Source organism: Pyrus communis, chromosome 7, assembly GCF_041283825.1.
Source record: "Pyrus communis isolate YQ-2024b chromosome 7, ASM4128382v1, whole genome shotgun sequence".
NCBI classification, from domain to species: Eukaryota; Viridiplantae; Streptophyta; class Magnoliopsida; order Rosales; family Rosaceae; genus Pyrus; species Pyrus communis.
In genome coordinates this window covers 19729316-19746519 of record NC_142571.1, presented here as the reverse complement: position 1 = coordinate 19746519, position 17204 = coordinate 19729316, and the positions used below count along the sequence as shown (strand labels likewise).

The 17204-nt window shown below is 37.0% G+C and overlaps 1 pseudogene; it reads left to right on the top strand.

Annotated features, from left to right (window-relative positions):
* The first annotated feature begins 15193 nt into the window (after positions 1 to 15193).
* LOC137734340 (receptor-like protein EIX2) lies at positions 15194 to 16676 on the top strand (annotated as a pseudogene).
* Positions 16677 to 17204: the final 528 nt, after the last annotated feature.

Genomic DNA, 17204 nt, shown 5'->3' with positions numbered 1-17204 from the left:
GGTGTTGAAGGAGTACAAAACAACCATTGGATGGACCTTGGCCGATATTAAGGGGATAAGTCCTACAAAATGCATGCATCACATACTTCTAGAGGAGGGGGCTAAACCAACTCGAGAGACTCAACGTCAACTCAAGCCTCCAATGATAGAAGTTGTGAAGAAGGAGATTATCAAGCTTCTTAATTGTGGAGTGATTTATCCAATTTCGGATAGTCGTTGGGTTTCACCGGTTTAAGTTGTTCCAAAGAAATCTGGAGTCACTGTGGTAAAGAATGAAGAGAACGAGCTTGTGCCCATCCGTATCCAAATAGGTTGGAGAGTTTGCATTGATTATAGGAAGCTTAACGCCACCACAGGGAAAGATCACTTCCCTTTGCCGTTCATTGACCAAATGCTTGAAAGGTTAGCCAGTCATTCTTTTTATTATTTTCTTGATGGTTATTCGGGATATAATCAGATTGTTATAGCTCTAGATGATCAAGAAAAGACCACTTTTACTTGTCCATTTGGTACTTTTGCTTATCGTCGAATGCCATTTGGTTTATGTAATGCACTAACCACCTTTCAAAGATGCATGGTAAGTATTTTTTTTTCCAGATTTTGTTGAGAAGATTGTTGAAGTTTTCATGGATGATTTTAGTGTTTTTGGTGATTCGTTTGATGATTTCTTAGCTAATCTCACTTTAATCTTGAAACGATGTATTGAAACTAACTTTGTTTTAAATTGGGAAAAATGTCATTTCATGGTAAAACAAGGCATAGTTTTGGGTCACATGATTTCAGAAAAGAGAATTGAGGTTGATAAATCGAAAATAGATCTTGTACACTGCTTACCCTCTCCTACTTCGGTGAGAGAGATTCGTTCTTTTTCTTGGACATACAGGATTCTATAGACGTTTTATCAAAGATTTCTTGAAGATCTCTACACCTCTATGCCGACTCCTACAAAAGGATGTGCCATTTGTGTTCGATGAAGCATGTGAGCAGGCCTTCAATCACCTCAAGGAAATGCTAACTTCGGCCCCCCATCATAGTTCCACCAGATTGGAGTCTTCCTTTTAAGCTCATATGCGATGCCTTTGATTATGCAATAAGAGCTATTTTAGGCCAAAGGAGGAACAAGCAGCCACATGTCATCTATTATGCATCCCGGACCTTGAATAACGCTCAATTGAACTATTCCACCACTAAAAAAGAACTTCTTGCTCTTGTGTTTGCTTTAGATAAGTTTCGTTCTTATTTACTTGGCACTAAAGTTATTGTTTATTCTGACATGCAGCGTTGAAGTACTTACTCACCAAGAAAAAGGCCAAGCCAAGGCTAATTCGCTGGATGCTTCTGCTCCAAGAGCTCCATATTGAAATTCGAGATAAGAAAGGAAATGAAAATGTGGTGGCTAACCACTTAAGCCGTTTGGTGCACAATGAAGAGTCACTACCTATCCAAGAGACGTTCCCAGATGAGTAATTGCTGACCATTGAGGTAAGTGAACCATGGTATGCTGATTTGGTGAATTATTTAGTGACTAAACAAGTTCCAAGCACCCTAAATAAGCACAAACATGATAAACTCAAAAAGGATGCACGGTTTTATGCGTGGGATGACCCATACTTGTGGAAATATTGCTCTAACTAGATTCTTCATAGGTGTGTGCACAATTCTGAGTTTAATTCAATTTTAACTTTCTGTCACACTTATGCATGTGGGGGTCATTTTGGCACACAACGCACAACCCTTAAAGTGTTAGAATGTGAATTTTATTGGCCTACTATCTTTAAGGATGATAGAACTTTTTGTATGACTTGTGATCGTTGTCAAAGAACAGGTAATATAGGTGTAAAATATCAAATGCCGCAAAACCCTATCTTTTCTGTTGAGATTTTTGATGTTTGGGGCATTGATTTCATGGGTCCTTTTTCTTCATCTCATGGGTTCAATTATATTTTACTTGCGGTTGATTATGTATCAAAATGGGTCGAAGCAAAGCCACCCGTACTAATGATTCCAAAGTGGTTGCAGATTTTGTCAAAACTAACATTTTTTCCAGATTTGGGATACTGAGAGTGCCAATAAGTGATGGGGGTTCCCATTTTTGTAATCGAACCATTGAGGCGCTGCTCAAGAAGTATAACGTCACGTATAAGGTTTCAACACCTTATCATCCTCAAATAAGTGGGCAAGCCAAGGTTTCTAATCGAGAAATCAAGCAGATTTTGGAGAAGACAGTTGGGCCAACTCGAAAGGATTGGAGCTTATGTTTGGATGATGCATTGTGGGTGTATTGTACAACTTACAAAACACCAATTGGGATGTCCCCATTTCGGCTCATCTATGGGAAACCATGCCATCTCCCCGTAGAATTAGAACACAAAGCACATTGGGCAGTCAAAACTTTCAATATGGACATAGATGCGGCTGGACTTCATAGGAAGCTTCAATTGAATGAGCTTGAGGAGATTAGGAATGAGGCTTATGAGAACACTCGTATTTACAAGGAGAAAACAAAGGCATTCCATGACAAGATGATTCGTAGCAAGACATTCTCAAAAGGGCAGAAAGTGTTACTTTTCAACTCCCACCTTCGAATGTTTCCAGGTAAGTTACATTCTAAATGGATTGGTCCTTTTGTTGTTATTAATGTTTTTTCTTATGGTGCAGTCTAAATTCAAATATTAAAGACCGAACAAGAATTCAAAGTGAACGGACACCATTTGAAGCCTTACTATGAGTATTTTGAGGAGCATGTCGTGGAGGATGTACCCATCCATGCCGTAGGCCCTAGTCAAGCTTGAATGGAGGTATCATCCAGCTAGAAGACGTTAAAGCAAGTGCTTCTTGGGAGGCAACCCATGCATTCAAATAAAGAAGACCTAGGAATCTCCGACTCTAAAAACCAGATTTGCGTTCCTTAACCCTACTCTTTATTGCTTTTACTTTGCCGTAATTTTCATATTTGTTAGTTGTGTTGTCTGATTGTTTGTGTGTGAGTCTATGTTTGAAACATTGAGGACAATGTTTGGTTTAAGTGTTGGGGGGGGGGGTAAATAGATGCTTTCATAACTTATTTTCGAATTTTATCACCTATCACTTCTAAAAGTTGTTACTCACTGTTTTTATTATGTTTTGGAGTGTTTTAATGTGTCCTATAACAGAAAATCCGAAAATTTTGAAAAAAAATTTCGAAAAGGTTTGAAAAACCCATAAAGAGTCGTTTTTGATATTTGTTTGTGTCTTAGGGTACCTTCCAACACAATGATGAGGATTTGGTTTTTAATTGCATGACTGTTAAAGCAAGTTACAAACATGGATGGAAGTTTGATTTGCTCTTTGGTTTATGCTTAGTTGTAGTTGTCGTTTACGAATTCACATGTAATCACAAAGGAAAAAAAAAAATTCAGTTTTTGCAACATGCTTGAAGGAAGGAACTCAAACTAACGCTACAACCCTGAGAGACTTGAGCCTAAACTTTATTTGGAGAGTTATTAATCTGTGATTTTTTTTGTTTTCTAAAGTCTTTGCATGATCTCATTGTTTCTTTGCTTGGTTTGTACTTAGAATGCGTTTTCATCATTATAGATCCAAATACTAGAACTCATGCCCGTTTCATTCAAAGCATAAAATTGATTGCATAACATACAATAAGATGAAGTTGTTTAGTTAAACCAGAGCCAAAAAGTCTTGTCCCTTTGCATTTGTATTGTAGGTTTAACCCCTTTAAGCCTTGTTTAGCCTATTTTCTTTGTTAGCCGCATTATCCTTACCTAGCCTAGAATAGGACTATCCATACCCTTGTTCTTAAATAATAGTGGAGCATGACTAAGAGGGAATTCCTTTTGATCTACATTATGCGGAAAAACAAGTGTGGGGTAAGATTTCTCATTGGAAATATATTAAAAAAAACGTGAAAAAGAAGAAAAAGAGTTGAGAAATAAGTGAGAATGAATTCACAAGTATTGGTTGTTGAAGAAAGGGTCCAAAAGTTTGAATCTGGCCCTAGTTGTTGTGTGAATCTTCAATGGGTGTTTAAAGTTGGTTTCTACATTCAAAAGTGAATTCTAAGTATTTATTTCATTACTTTGCTTACTATTGCTTTAAGAACCCTTGTTTATCCTTTACCTTTCTTTGTTAGCCAATACCTTAGCCCCGTTACAACCCTTAGACTTCTATCTTGATTGTTATGTGTTTAAATATGTGGAGTTTGAAATTGGTATGAACATATGGAATCCCTGGTTCTCACTTCTAAGTAGTGGCATCCCGTTCATGAGATCATATACATGTTCATATCAATAATTCCAGAAAGTGCTTTCTTTGTTATAACAGCAATCTTCTCACATATACCTAGTATAGGGAGTGTAGTCAGAAAATCTGTGTGAAAATAGAGAGTATATCCGGTGAGGAATTGAGGGAATTCTCTAAGGCATGTTACTACTTTTAAAATGTTGTTTTAATTGATTAAATGCGAGCTAGTGAGTGGTGAATGCGGTTAAGTGTTTACTCAAGAGTAGGGATGGCTAAAATATATGGGAGTAGTGATTTTTAATATGTCATGTTTCATTGAAAATTCCTGAGGTAAATGTTGGAAGGTCTAGATTGTGTTTTGTTTGTTTTGTTTTGCTCGAGGACTAGCAAAAGCTAAGTGTGGGGAAATTTGATGGGAGCATATTTGTATGACTTTGTTAGCTTATTTCCTTGCATTTAGTGAGTTAGTTTCTATTTATTATAGTGATTTAAGCTATTTTTGTGTGTTTGTAGGTTCAATTGGCTAACGTGGCAAGAAAAGGCAATTTGTAGTATTTTAGAGCAGTTTTGGGCTTGGAATGGATAGCACATGCATGGAGCAAGATGGATGGATGAATTTGAAGTTCAAGAAGGGCTAAGAATATGCCAAAGAGATGGAAGAATTAATTTAAGACAAAGAAGATTTGGAGCTTAACAAAGAAAGAAGGAATATAAGCCAAACTACCTTATTTTGTGTTAGCCAATCCTAATCCTACACTACTTAAGTTACAGCTGCTAGGGGGATCCCTAATTATATTAGGACACCTAAATATATGATTCTAGAAGGCTTAATCCTAATTATACAGGGGTGCCGCACCTATTCCTTCTAGAAAACCAATTTCCTTGCCATGCACTCCTTCCCCTTTTCCTCTAGGATCCTGCTGCATCTTCTTTCCCTTTTCCCTCTTGGATTCTGATTTTAATTAGCCTTTTTCCTTGTGGATTTGGATTGCAAATCCTTCTCCAAAATTAATTATTAGGGTTTCTTCCTTTAAATAAATGTTTTCTGCCACACAAAAGAGGGATCACTCATCCATATCTCACCATAATTTGCACCACCCCATCCACAATACACATTAACCTAATTTAAGAGACAAACACCTTTGTGCCGCAACTTTGCAAGGAAGGAGAGGATAGCTTGGAGTCGTACCTGCCATTCAAGACTTTTTGGATTGTTGGAGCGTTTCTAGGTGTATTCAATCTTTTGTTTTCAATGTTTAAATTTAATTGTACTTGTTTAATTGCAAACATGAGGAGCTAAACTCGTTTTAGCTAGGGGAGAATTCAAAGCCATGAACATATATGTGATATGAATTAATTTCCTTCAATTATTGTTTCATAAAACATGAATGTGATTTACTTAACTGTTTGATTGATAACTTATTCTTGTATGTTGATTAAGGATGCATACTTAGTTTGCATGCATGAATTTGATGCTAAAATATAAGGGAATTTCACATAATCGTTATGAACTTATATTTATAAGTAGTGGAGGTCGCTAGTCACAATCGTGTTAAGTAAATTCCTAGCAAGAGTATCATGCTTTTCATAGTTACGAATGCCTTGTCAATGCTTATGATTTTCATAGAACTTAATGATCTTTGATATGTATCTCTATCATGCTGTTCATATAGGGAACTTGATAAGAATAATTTGATTGCGTCGCTAAGTCCAATTCAATGAAATTAGGGAAATTTGAGAGTTAATTTGTGCAGTTCACAATTAATTTGGGGCATTGTCATTCATGGTTTATTAGAATAATAATTGGAAATCGATTTGTATGCATATGTGTCATGTGTGGAGAAGAACCCTCCAACTAACCTATCACCCATCAATTCAGCCCAAATTCGTATCAATTTACTTTGTTTATGCAATTTGTTTGTTTAAGTTTTAAATTCGTCAAAACCAACTCCCCTTTTAATATTTTGTGTTTACTTAGTTAGAACCTATTTTAATTTGTTTTTATTAGTGTTTTGAGTCAAGTGAAGTCAAAATTCGTCCAAAGTTACCCTTAGTTTCTATTTTGAGTCAATTTGCTTGTTTTGTGCTATTTTGAGTCATTCTAGTTTGTTTTGAGTCATTAAAGTCTAGTTTTCTATTTTTGAGTCTAGTTTAGTGTTTTAGAGTTTAAAATTGAGAGATTAGCAACGGATTAGAAAAGAGTATCATGCGTGAAATTTACTCTTGCCAGGAAAAGCATTCGCAATTAAAGACAGTATCATGCGTGGAATTTGCTCTTGGCAATAGTTTTAGCATTGACATGGCAGTAGTTTCATCAAACAAAAATTTGATGTGATATAAAATAGCACACAAACTTAAACCCTTTTTATGTAGTAGTATGAATAAGTAGGGATCGTTATAGAGCGGGGATTAGAAGAGATGCTAATCTCTCAATTTTAAACTCTAAAACACTAAACTAGACTCAAAAACAGAAAACTAGACTCTAATGACTCAAAACAAACTAGAATGTCTCAAAACAGCACAAAACAAGCAAATTGACTCAAAACAGAAACTAAGGGTGACTTTGGACGAATTCTAACTTAACTTTGAATCAAAACACTAAAAGAAACAGATTTAAATAGGTCCTAGCTAAATAAAACACGAAATATAAAAGGGGGGATTGGTTTTGACAAATTTAAAACTTAAACAAACAAGATACAGAAATTAAATAAGGGAGTTTTAACGAAAAGCCCACGGTAGTGTTCACTTTAATAAAAAACCACATTTTTACACTAAAAAGTCAATCCTGATACTATTCACTTTACCCTTTATTTTGTCTTTATCATTAAAACTCAAAGTTTTCAAGCCCTTTTCATTAGTTTTCCTATTAAATAAAGGGTACGAATTTAGAGTGAATTGATGGGTGATAAGCTAGCTAGAGGGTCATTCTCACACATGACACATACGCATACAAATCAATTTCCAATTATTATTCCAATAAACCATGAATGACAATGCCCCAAATTAATTGTGAACTACACAAATTAACTCTCAGATTTTCCTAATTTCATTGAATTAGACTCAGCAACGCAATCAAATTATTCTTATTAAGTTCCCTATATGAACTGCATAATAGAGATGCATATGAAAGATCATTAAGTTCTATGAAAATCATAAGCATTGACATGACATTCGTAACTATGAAAAGCATGATACTCTTGCCAGCAATTTACTTAACACGATCGTGACTAGCGACCTCCACTACTTGCAAATATAAGTTCATAACGATTAGGTGAAAATCCCTTATATTTTAGTATCAAATTCATGCATGCAAACTAAGTGTGCACCCTCAATTAAGATACAAGAATAAGTTATCAATCAAGCAGTTAAGCAAATTGCATTCACAATTTATGAAACAATAATTGGAGAAAATCAATTCATATCACATATTAGTTCATGGCTTTGAATTCTCCTCTAGCTAAAACCAGTTTAGCTCCTCATGTTCGCAATTAAACAAGTACAATTAAATTTAAACATTGAAAACAAAAGATTGAATACACTTAGAAATGCTCCAACAATCCAAAAAGTCTTGAATAGCAGGTACGACTCCAAGCTATCCTCTCCTTCCTTGCAAAGTTGCGGCACAAAGGTGTTTGGCTCTGAAATTATGTTAAAGTGTGTGGTGGATGGGGTTGTGAATTGTGGTGAAAGATGGATGAGTGCTCTTTTTTTTGTGCGGCAGAAAACATTTATTTAAAGGGAGAAACCCTAATTAATTTTGGAGAAGGATTTGCAATCCAAATCCACAAGGAAAAAGGCTAATTAAAATCAGAATCTAAGAGGAAAAGGGAAAGAAAAGTGTGGCAGGATCCTAGAGGGAAAAGGGATGGAGTGCACGGTAAGGAATGGGTTTTCTAGAAGGGATAGGTGCGGCATCCTTGTAGAATTAGGATTAAGGCTTCTAGAGTCATATATTTAGGTGTCCTAATATAATTAGGGATTCCCCTAGCAGCTGGAATTAAAGTAGTGTAGGATTAGGATTGGCTAAGACAAAATAAGGTATTTTGACTCATGTTCCTTCTTTCTTGCTGAGCTCCATATCTTCTTTGTCTTGAATTAATTCTTCCATCTCTTTAGCATATTCTTAGCCCTTCTTGAACTTCAAATTCGTCCATCCACCTTACTCCATTCATGTGCTATCCATTCCAAGCCCAAAACTGCTCTAAAATGCTCCAAATTGCCTTTTCTTACCACTTTAGCCAATTGAACCTACAAACACACGAAAATATATAAACTAACTGAGTAAATGCAAGGAAATAGGCTAACAAAGTTGCATAAATATATCGTTTTCCAAAGAAAAATATCTCAAAAGAGTTATGTCCAAAAAATGCTATAAAAGAGTCTCTATTATAGCCCACTGCTAGTAGGTTTTGAATGAATACTGCAATACATTTATTTGTTTATATAAATAGAATAGGTCACTGGCTTGCTTCTAGTAGATTGTTACGTATACATATTTGTTTTGTCTTGTATGACTTGTTGCTTCTACTTGTAATCAAGCGGTCTTTTGTTCCTCCCCCCCCCCCCCCACCCCAAACACCTAAAAAAACATCAGTAATTACATACATACATACATACATACATACATACATATATCATCATCATCATCATAATCATGCATTATCTTTCCATGATCGAGATGTGAAAACGAATTTTATTTTATTTTTATTAAATACTTTGCTCACGAGACTTGACTCAGAAACTCTAACGAAATGTTTCAGAGATTACATTGGTTCCCAGAGTGAAGAAATGGAGAAGGAAATGTATTATAGACCAAATAATACATATTTTGATTAAGGCAGGGGGCATAAAATTAGTTAATGCACTCTTGTATGCATGTTTATTGCAACATTTGTGTGTTCTGCCTTTTGCTCTTGAATATAGTTGCTTTTAAAATGGAGGGAATTATGGTGGTTATGCTACTGATCATCTTCTTACATGTAAGTCTCATGTGACAAACTAACAGTCCCTGTAATTAAGCTTGATCTTCGAGGCCACAATCTTTTGGGAGGTATGATGATTAGTCCTAAATTGGTTGAGTTGAAGCATTTGAAATATTTGGATATTTTTAGAATTCTTTTCAACCGGAGCCAAGTTCCAGATTTCATGGGTTCTTTAACCAACTTAACATACCTTGATCTTTCTTTGTGTTGTTTTGGTGGAAATTTTGCAAGCCATATTGGAAACCTTACCAATTTGCAGTATCTCGTTCTCAGCACTAATGACTTTGCTAATGTAGAAAATCTCAATTGGCTCCCTCGTCTTTCTTCCTTTAACATATTTGGACTTGAGTTCACCAATCTCAGTAATGCTTTTGATTGGCTAGAAGTAGTTGATAAACTCCCCAAACTAATAAACTTGTCATTACTAAGGAGTAGCCTTCCTTCTCCTCGAGTTCTTTCCACTATTTCAAACATAAATTCTTCTAAATCTCTTTCTCACGTTGATATTGCTTTTAACATCATAAGAAACGTAGTGTGGGAGAATAAATTTCTGTGTGTATTCATCAAATAGGAATTACAAGTTTATGCAATGAATACCACAATTGTATCCTATTCTATTGCCTACAAATAAGGCTAATCAAAGACTAAACAAGACAGTAAATAACTAAATATCAATTTACAATATTGACTAATCAATCTGAGATCCCTTCCTTAACACTCCCCCACAAGTTGGAGTGTATGTTAATGACACCCAACTTGCTGAATAATGTTTCAAATTGTGTCGAACTCAATGCTTTGGTGAATATATCAGCTGGCTAATCACTCGTTCGTTTGTAGGCCATAAGTATCATTCCTTTTTGAACATTCTCTCGCTAGATGACAATCAATCTCTATGTGCTTTGTTCGTTCATGAAAAACAGGGTTCGAAGCAATGTGTATGACGACTTGGTTGTCGCAAAACAATGAAACCAATTGTTGGTGATTCATTTTCAAATCCTTTAAGATATCATGTAATCTCACAACATGTAGTGGCTATAGAACGGTATTCGGCTTCTACGTTGGAGAGAGATACGATGGTTTGCTTCTTAGTTTTCCATGAAATCGGTGATTGGCCAAGTAAAACAAAATAACCCATTATCGATCTTTTAGTATCTCTGCATCTGCCCCAATCAGCATCACAAAATGCTTATAACTGTAATGAACCTGTGGAAAGGAAGAAAATACCTTGCCTAGGTGCATGTTTAATGTATTTGAGTACTTTGTGTGCGGCATCAAGATGTGGTTGCCAAGGCTTCTCCATGAATTGACTTAACACATGCACGACATAGGCCAAGTCTGGTATCGTGATGGTCAAATATATCAATCTACTCACAAGCCTTCTATATGAAGAGGGATCATCCAACAACTTTCATTGCATTTGCATAAAGGCCAAATTTTGGTCTAGAGGAAACCGGGAAGGTTTCATGCCTAGAAACCCAACATCATCCAATACCTCCAGTGCATATTTTCATTAACATAGAGTGATTCCATGCTTTGATCATGCAACTTCTATCCCCAAGAAATATTTGAGCATCCCCAAGTCTTTCAATTTAAAACGGTGAGAGAGAAAAGTGTTTGGTCTTTTCAATTTCACGTAAATCATTCTCTGCCAATATTACTTCGTCAATATAGACCAGCAAAGCAATGAATGTACCTTGACGACTTCGGACAAACAATGAATAATCTGACCAAGATTGGTGAAACCTAGCAGCCTTGAGAGCATTGGATAATTTGATGAACCATTGCCTCGAAGCTTGCTTTAAATCGTAAAGAGATTTGTTTAACTTGCAGACTCAAGTCTCCCCTTTCGTCCAAAACTAGGAGGCAAATTCATGTAAACTTCCTCTTCCAAGTCACCATGTAAAAACATGTTGTTCACGTCTAGTTGGTGAAGATGGCAGCCTCGCAAAGTTGTAACACTTACACGGACTATAGTTAACTTAGCCACGAGAGCAACAATTTTGTGGTAATCAACGTCTTTGATTTGACTGTACCTTTTTGCAACAAGGTGTGTCTTGTAACTTTCAATGGTTTCATTGGGTTTAAGCTTCACCTTCTAAACCCACTTGCATCTAATGGGGTGTTTGTGAGGAGGGAAAGGCATAAGCGTCCATGTTTTATTGGCATAGAGGGCTGCAAGTTCATGTTGCATGACATCTCGCCAGTGTGGAACTTGGATAGCCTATGAAAAACTAGTAGGTTCTTTAAAGAAGGTGAGATTAGCAATATAGGCTATATATGTGAGTGAGAAATGGTCATATGATAAGTGAGTAGAAAAAGGATGAGAAGTACCTAACGACGACTGAACCACGTTCGTTAAAGATGTGGGAGCAGTCTTTAAAGAGAGAGAGGCCTTGACGTGAAAGTCCTGCAAAAAGGATGAAGGTTTGGTCGGTCGTGTACCGCGTCGAGATGGGGTGGGTTGGGTATGGGCAAGGTTGTATGGAAAGGAGATGATGATGTTTAGGTTGCCGTGTGTTCTGATGGGAAAGGCATAGGGGTGGGGTGGTGGGGTCGGCCGATGGATTATCTGAAGGTAGAGAGATTAAAGGCATATGGGATGGTGATGGGGATGTGCCAGATGTGGTATCTGAAGGTGGTTCATTAGAGAAAGGGTTAGGTTGAGATATTGCACGGAAACAGTCCATGTCAAAGTGGAGCAAGGAGGCGTGAGGGGTGGTTGGAGGTGTATGGGCAACGAAATTTTCTAAGTGTTGATAAGGGAATTGGTATTCGAAGAAAATGACATCCCTGGAGACAAAAACCTTTTGAAGATGAAGGTCAAACAACTTATAACCCTTTTGACCATAAGGATAGCCTAGAAAAATGCAACGACGTGCACATGGATCAAACTTGGAAGGTTTTTATGCATGAGTGGACGCAAAACAGGGACAACCAAAAAATCGTAAGTGAGAATAGTTGGGTGTTTTGTGAAACAACTTTTCATATGGTGTTTGCCCTTGAAGAATGGGTGTTGGTGTTTGGTTAATGAGGTATGCCGAAGCAAGGATTGCATCCCCCCAAAATCGTTTAGGTAAATTGGCTTAGAAAAGCAACGCTCGAGCAACATTGAGCAAATGTCTATGCTTACGTTCAATGACACCATTTTGTTGTGGTATGTTGATGCAACTTGTTTGATGGATGAATCCTTGTAAGGCATAAAACTTGTCAAGTTTAAACTTAGGACCATTGTCACTACGAACCACTTTGACTTTAGTGTTGAATTGTGTTTTGACCATATGGATGAATTGGGTGAGAAGCTCATTTGTGTCAGACTTATGTTTCATCAAATAGATCCACGTGCACCTAGTATGATCATTAACAATGGTAAGGAAGTACTTTGCACTGGAAAGAGAAGGCACTTGGTAACCACCCAAAATATCAACATGTATCAATTCAAAACATGATGTGGTAGACATGGAACTCAATGAAAAAGGCAACCTCGTCTGTTTAGCCAAAGGTAAATTAAACATTGATTGGTTTCACAAGTTTTATTTTGGAAAAAGGGAAATTACATTGTAACTTTATGGGATGGGTGTCCTAGGCGTTGATGCCAAAGGCTAGGAAGAGTTGTTTGGATGGCATTGCATGTCCCTGTCTTTGGTGGATCGAGGTAATAGAGTCTCTCCCGTTCAATTCCCGTCCCAATCATAGGTCCTGTATGACACAAAAATGATTTAAGAAAATCGTAATGGAGAGGGAAATCATAGGCTAATTTGCTAATATATATTAAATTCAACTTAAAAAGTGGGACACAGAGGACGTTGTCAAGGATGAGATTAGGAGACAAAATAACTTGTCCAACATGAGTGACCGTGGCAAGGGATCCATTTGGTAACTCAACGATGTGATTTTTAATGGGCATTGAGGACGTAAGGGAGTCAAGGCTACAAACTATGTGGTCTGTAACACCACTATCCAAGATCTAAACATTTTTCTTGCCATCATGTATGAATGAAAATGCTTTACCTGAAAGGTCTTCGTGATTCGATGAATTACCGACGTGATTGGCAAAAGAGGATTTGTTGTTATTCAACATTTGGAGGATTTGTTTGCAATCTTCTTAAGAGAATGGAAAATTGGACATGACCTTCTAGTTGGCAACTTGATTTCCCTTGGAAGAACGGCATGGTTCTATTTCTGCGACTGTGTTTCTTTTGCGGCAATACTCAAACGAATGGCCTATCCACTCGCAGAAAGTGCACTTGAGATGGGCACGACAATTCTTTACACTGTGGTTCGTCTTGTTACACTTTCCACATCGCAGACCACCATCTTCGGATTCAGTCTCTCGACCTGCACCTTTCACAGTGAACACAGCAGCTTCTGGTTGGGCAGTGCTCCTTCCACTTGAGACTTCGGCTTGTCTCTCATGGCGAAGAACAAGTGAATAAACCTTGTTTATAGTGGGCAAGGGCTCAAGAAGAAAAGTATTGTTGCAAACGGTAGAGTAAGCCTCATTCAAACCCATGAGAAACTTCATCGTTTTTTGGGTTTCAACGTAGGAGGTGATCTCCTTCTTCGTATCACAGCCACAAATCGGGATAGAACATAGCACATCTCGTTCATCCCAAAGGCTTTTTAGTTTGGTGAAATATGAACTCAACATCATATTGCCTTGTACACATCTTGAATTTCATTTTCTATGTGAAACAGTTGGATAATGTTCACATGAGAAAACCTCTCTTGTAGGTCGAGCCACATCTGTTGTGCATCCTTGCAGTGTATGACACTTCCAGAGATTTCCTTCAACATGGAACCGAGCAGCCACATTTTCACTAAGTTGTTGCATCAATTCCATTGTTGTAATTCTTCAGTTTGTTCTTCACTTCGCTTCTTGATCGTTACATCAACAAGCCCTAATTTGTTTTTGACCGTTAAGGCTATGGTCATGGATTGAGCCCATGTACCGTAGTTATCTTCTCCACAAGCAGCAACGGCACATTGCACCAAGTTGATCCGACTGGTGGAGGTAAAGTGGCTGATTGAGGTTTTCCCACTTCTGATGTGAAGTCATGCCTGAAGAGGTTAACTTGTCTAGTTTGTCGCCCATGGCTATGTTTGCTAAGGTGTGTATTTGTTTCTTGTTTTTTTTTATTTTCCCAGATCGATTGCTCTGGTACCATCATAAGAAACGTAGTGTGGGAGAATAAATTTCTGTGTGTATTCATCAAACAGTAATTACAACTTTATACAATGACTACCACAATTGTATCCTATTCTATAGCCTACAAATAAGGCTAATCAAAGACTAAACAAGAAAGTAAATAACTAAATATCAATTTACAATATTGACTAATCAATCTGAGATTCCTTCCTTAACACAACCATCTCTCTAATTCTTCATTATTTCTATGGTTGTCCCACTACAATAGTAGCCTTGTTAATCTTGATCTTTCATTCAACCATTTGACTGCTTCGATTCCAAATGTTTTTGGAAACATGAGCTCTCTTGCAGATCTTGATCTCTCTTTTAACCATCTTGAAGGAGCAAACCTTCATTGTTTTTTTGGGTTATGTATTTTGAGATCAGTGAAGCTTTCAATAAATAATCTGAGTGGTCAAGTTTCCAAGTTTGTTCAAATTTTGTCTACATGTACTCAAAACTCCTTACAGAGTTTATACCTCAATGATAATAATCTTACAGGGTCACATTCCCAATCTTACAAACTTTTCATTGTTGAAAGTCATTTTCCTTTCCAACAACCAACTAACTGGGTGGAAGAATACCTGAAAGTATTGGCCAAATGTCCAAGCTAGAGGATATTAGTTTTGGCATGAATTCTTTGGAAGGGGCCATTTCGGAAACTCATTTCTCAAAACTTTCCAAATTAATATATTTGAATTTATCCTCTAACTCACTAGGTTTGAACCTCAACTCTAATTGGGTTCCTCCTTTCCATTCGGATCACATAAATTTGGGGTCTTGCAAGATGGATCCGTATTTCCCAAAATGGCTTCAAACACAAAGGGGCTTTACATACCTTGATATTTCTGATGCTGGAATTTCCAACATCCTTCCAAGTTGGTTTTGGGGTCTGCCTTGTAATGTGACATTCATTAGTCTTTCCCACAACCAAATTGGAGAAATGTTTGCAAATTTGACAGTAGATTTTACAAATTACCCTGAACTGCATTTAAGTTTGAACCAAATTGAAGGTCCAATTCCTGCAACTCTTATCACATGCGTCATATTTGGATCTCTCTAATAATAACATTTCAGGGTCGATTTCTTTCTTGTGTGCAAGTACAGCTATGAGTTTAAGTTTTCTTAATCTTTCAAGCAACAATCTCGCTGGAGAACTTCCAGAATGCTTGACACATTTGGGCAATCTAGTCATGCTTGATTTGAGTTACAATTTCCTGAAATTTTCCTACAAAGATAGGCTCCTTATTTGGGATTGAAACATTGAAATTATGAAGCAATCAGTTTATGGGAGAGTTGCCTTTATCCTTGAAGAATTGCACAAGTTTAAAGGTTATTGATGTTGCAGATAACCAATTATCGGGATCAATACCTAAATTGGTTGGGGGATAGCTTTCAGAATTTGGTTATCTTAATGCTTTCCTCTAACCGCTTCAATGGAAGCTTGCCCCTGCAAATTATACATTCAAATTTTGGATGTGTCTGTGAACAACATCTCTGGAGGTATATCGAATTGCCTAAAAAAGTTGACTACTCTGGCTCAGAAAGGATATTCAAGTCTAACCGTCAAACATTCTTTTATGAGAAATACTGATGGACATTCATCCATGGGGACTAGTTATGAGGATGACGCAACTTTCATATGGAAAGGAAGCATGCGGGTGTACACAAACACTTCGGGGCTTGTGAAGAGAATTGATTTCTCAAGCAATAAGTTAAATGGGGATCCAACTGAAATTAGCTGCCTAGTTGGCTTGGTTTCTTTAAACCTATCGAGAAACCAATTAACGGGTCAAATTACTCCAGACATTGGAAAATTGGAGTCGTTGGATTCACTTGATTTGTCAAGAAATCAGAAAGATGGAAGATTTCCAGCAAGCCTTGCTCGCATAGATCGTCTTGGTTTCTTGGACTTGTCATACAACAACTTGACTGGAAAGATTCCAAATGGCACCCAGCTCCAAAGTTTTGATCCCACTGTTTATGCTGGAAATCCATAGCTCTGTGGACCTCCACTTCAAAATCCGTGTGTAAGTGAAGAAATAGGTCCAGATCAAGTTAGTAATGAAGACGACAAGGATGATCAGCTTATAAGCTACGGATTTTACATCAGCATGGGGCTCAGGTTTGCTGTTGGGTTTTGGGGAGTTTGTGGAAGTCTGATATACATCAGGGAATGGAGGTACACATACTTCAAGTTCTTGAATTTGCTGAATGATTGGTTTTATGTGAGGGTAGTGTTGATCAAGTGGAAATTAACGGATGCTTAACAGAAATGCTATAGTGTGTGGTACGTAATCTCCCTATCAACAATCCATCACGATAATTTGGTTTTTATGATTAATTGTCTTCGTCGAACTTACTGGTGCTTGTTTATTTTTATATGTAGCATCACGCATCTTCTTCACTCCACTTCGATTGTGTGGTTGCCATGACCAAATTATCTGCAGAAGCTTTCATGTATTGGATTCTGCTTAATACCGAAATAATGAGATCGCAGAAATGTACTAGGGATATGTTTTCCTTGGTAAATGATTTGATACCGTGCCTTGTTTGTAAGAACTTAATTCATAGGGACTTCTCCAAGCAACTGTTTTTTATGAATATTGTTCTAGTTTAATTGTTTTACATTAAGAGATTTCTGTAGCAAATCGTTTTAGATGAATTTGTTTTTTAACTTTATGTTTTCTCTCTAGTAAGTTGGGTTCCCCTGCCGTATCACTTGCTCTGTTGTTTCCTTGGCAAGGTTTGGTTTTACGTTCCCCTCATTTGTATTTCTCTTTTAATTTTAATAAGAT